At 41.1% G+C, this 3,871-nt stretch overlaps 1 non-coding gene across 1 annotated transcript; it reads right to left on the reverse strand.

Moving 5' to 3' along the window:
* Positions 1-2,372: 2,372 nt before the first annotated feature.
* On the reverse strand, positions 2,373-2,477 carry LOC115941627 (small nucleolar RNA U13). Its single transcript, XR_004076364.1, has one exon. It is a non-coding gene; the product is annotated as a small nucleolar RNA U13 (small nucleolar RNA).
* Between the last annotated feature and the right edge of the window lie 1,394 nt (positions 2,478-3,871).

Genomic DNA, 3,871 nt, shown 5'->3' on the forward strand with positions numbered 1-3,871 from the left:
TTCTAAACATACACTAGCCTACAGGTCATTAACATACAGTGCATCCATACTCTTCAGCTCCCTGCTCTATTCTCACTTAACAATTTATGTTGAACTTCTCTGTCTTCAAAAGTCGCTTGGGACATACTTAAGTTTTTTATTTTTTATTTTTTTATTTTATTTTATTTTTTTTAAAGATTTTATTTATTTATTTGACAGAGAAAGACACAGCGAGAGAGGGAACAGAAACGGGGAGTGGGAGAGGGAGAAGCAGACTCCCTGCCGAGCAGGGAGCCCAATGCGGGACTCGATCCCGGGACTCCAGGATCATGACCTGAGCCGAAGGCAGTCGCCCAACCAGCTGAGCCACCCAGGCGCCCCCATACTTAAGTTTTTTAAAAAAGATTTCCTTGTTTATCTGAAATTCAAATTTAACTGGGCATCCTGTATTTTTATTTACTAAATCTTGTGGCCCTATTCCTGTCATACACAGGTCCAAGGTGGCTGTTGCAACTGTACTTTTCTTTCAGCCATGGGAAGGGGGAGCATATCTCCAATTCTATTAAGGGCAGAACCTGGAAATGTCCCATATTTCTACTTTTATCACATGGCCTCATGGAGCTTCTAGGGAGGTTAGGAAATGGAGTATTTGGCTGGGCAGGTAGTTGGCCAGCTAAAACCCTATTTCCATGGAAGAACAGAAAAATGGTCATTATGGAACAACTAGGGGTCTGACACAGATATCAATCCGTCCATCACCAGATACAGTCACTAGAGGTACCCAATCCACTTCCCCATTCCAACCCACGGATGGGCATGTGACCCAAACGGAGCCACTCAGCCACGCTGTCTCTGAAACTGAAATCTTGAGCAAAGTGATACAGAGATTTCAAATAATTCAAGTCCATTCGTCCTGACTGTAGTGACCTGAGGAATTTAAACATTATGGCTTTATGTTACTCAGATCTCTACTAGAGTGTTTCTGGTTCCCGAGCTTGCCCTAATTCTGCCTTCCCAGGTCCAGACTGTCCTTGTATGCTGTAAGATTTCTTTTTTTCCATCTTAAGTTATTCATAATTGTTTTCTGTGACTTGCAATCATAGAACTCCAATTGATCAAAGGTTAAGTCTGGATGGATTCCAAGGTGAGGAGATATAAAACCAGTTCCCCACCCCTGAGGATTTCTGCCTAAGCACATTTCACATCAGCATGGCAGTTGTCAGACTTAAAAGTAACAAGGCAACTATAATATCAAAGATAGTAGCTTAAACAGAGAGAGAAGTGAAAATGAAATCTGATTAAGCTAATATTAGCACTTACTCTGTGCCCCCTTGCAGACATTACTGATTTCTCTAATACTTGCAGCAACCCTGTGCTCTGTTAAGTTTTATATGTATTATCTCATTAAACCCTTGCAGCAACAATAATAGGCATTGTTATTATTCCCATTTTGGCAGATGGGGAAAATGGGGCTTAGGAAGTTAAGTGGCTTGCCTAAGGTCACATAACTGATAACAGTTGTAGCCAGTATTCAAAACTAAGTTTAACTCCTACACTTGAACTTTTTACCATTCTGCTACACCACAGACCTTAAGAAAATAAAAATAAAAATATTTGATATCTAAATAGCTTTTTAATTTAATTTTTAATTTTTTAACTTTTTACCATAGAAAAAAAAAGTTTTAAGACTTATCTATTTGTTTTAGAGAGAGAGAGCACAAGCAGGGGGAAGGGTAGAGGGAAGAGGAAGAGAGAGAGAGAGAAGCAGACTTCCCACTGAGTGGGGAGCCCAACTTGAGGCTCCATCCCAGGACCCTCAAGATCATGACCTGAGCTGAAATCAAGAGTCAGACACTTAATTAACTGAGCCACCCAGGCACCCCATAGAAAGTTGTACATATACAAAAATAGAATAGTATAATGAAGCATTCATGTACGCATCACCTAGCTTCAACAGTTATTCCCATTCTACTATTCTTTTTTCATTGATCCTCCCCTCAAATTCACACTTTACTTTCTTTTATCCTACAGTATTTAAAAATGAATCCCAGACATCATATCTCTTCACTTATAAATACCTTAGAATGTTTCTCTAGGGCATGAGAACTTACAAGAAAAAAAGCATAATAGCATTATCATGCCCTCCCAAATTCATAAAAATTCCTTAATATATTTAATATCCAATGCAAGTTCAACTTTCCCTGATTGTCTCAGAAATATCTTTTTACAGTTGTTCTAATAAAAATTCCAACACGGTGCACACATTACATATTTAGACATTCTCTTAGGTTTCTTTTAACTTATGACAATTCCCCTTCTCTTTTTTCTTTTAAGTCATGTGTTTGTTGAAGAGAAAAGGGATTTTGTCCTGTGGGATTTTTTTTTCCTTATCACATCAGATGGGTCAGGTGCCAATTATGTTGTGACAAGGTTTGAGGGAGGCACATTTCACACGGTGGCTGAACCCCAATCATCACACTTGTGAACAACAAAAGGTTCTGTCCTGTGGCATTTCTAATATTCTGTTGGTTGATGGCATTCTCCTGGTGTCATTAACAAGTTCTTCCATCTCCCATCTTTCCCATAATCTGCTAGTTAGTTCAAGAGGCTTGATTAAATTCAGGTTCAAAATTAATTTTTTTTTGTTTTGGAAAGAATACTCCATAGGTGGTGTAATAATTACTTTTTAAATAAATGGTGTAACTGCTCTATTAAATGTGCTGAGTCAGTAATTATAATCAGTAAACAGCTTTTCTCCCACCTCTGCCTTTGTTTTATTTTTAAAATTTTATTTATTTATTTATTTTTTAGGAGAGAGAGAGGGCACAAGCTGGGGGGGGAGGGGCAAAGGGAGAGGAAGAGAATCTTAAGCAGGCTTCATGCTCAGCACAGAGCCTGACTCAGGGCTCAATCTCACGGGGCTGGATCTCACAACCCTGAGCTGAAATCAAGAGTCGGACACTTAACTGAGTCCAGGCACCCCTATTTTATTTAATTTTTAATTTTTTTTTAAAGATTTATTTATTTATTTGAGAGAGAGAGAATGAGAGACAGAGAGCATGAGAGGGAGGAGGGTCAGAGGGAGAAGCAGACTCCCTGCCGAGCAGGGAGCCCGATGCGGGACTCTATCCAGGGGCTCCAGGATCATGACCTGAGCCGAAGGCAGTCGCTTAACCAACTGAGCCACCCAGGCGCCCTTAATTTTTAATTTTTTAAGTAATCTCTACATCCAACATGGGACTTGAACTTACAACCCCAAAATCAAGAGTCGCGGGCTCAACTGATTGAGTCAGCTCAGTGCCCCCTCCCACCTCTGCCTTTTTTTTTTTTTTTTTTTTGGTCAGAGAGAATGAGAGAGCGAGAAAACAAGCAGGGGAAGTGGCAGGCAGAGGGAGAAGCCGGCTCCCTGCTACACACGGAGTCAGATGTGGGGCTCAATCCCAGGACCCTGAGATTAGGGCCCCAGCCAAAAGCAGACGCGTAACCAAGTGAGCCACCCAGGGGTCCCTCACCTCTGCCTTTTTAAACAAGATCTCCCTTCTCTGCCCCCCAGTGACATTTCAGGCAGGTCCCTTACCTTTAGGGTCACTTTCAGATGTGAGAAGAGTCTCATTTTCAGCTATGGAAAATTTCAGTCCAACCTAAATTCACTTTAATTTTTCATCAAATTCAAATCTCCCTGTTTCTCTCATTACGGCATGGCCTGTCCTTTTATCTCATTTGGTAGACAGTCTCCACCTTGTCCCCTTGGTTCATGGGAAACATTGTGCATTCTTGCCCAGCTGAATGCTAGAACCCTCTGTCTGCATCCAGCCACTAGGATAGTAGCCTCCAGTCTACTATCTCTCTATACTCCTCAAACTCCAGGGGACCCTTGTCAGGTTCTCCCCAA

Source organism: Leptonychotes weddellii, chromosome 5 (genome assembly GCF_054177405.1).
Source record: "Leptonychotes weddellii isolate Sample4059 chromosome 5, ASM5417740v2, whole genome shotgun sequence".
In the NCBI taxonomy this organism is placed as follows: domain Eukaryota; kingdom Metazoa; phylum Chordata; class Mammalia; order Carnivora; family Phocidae; genus Leptonychotes; species Leptonychotes weddellii.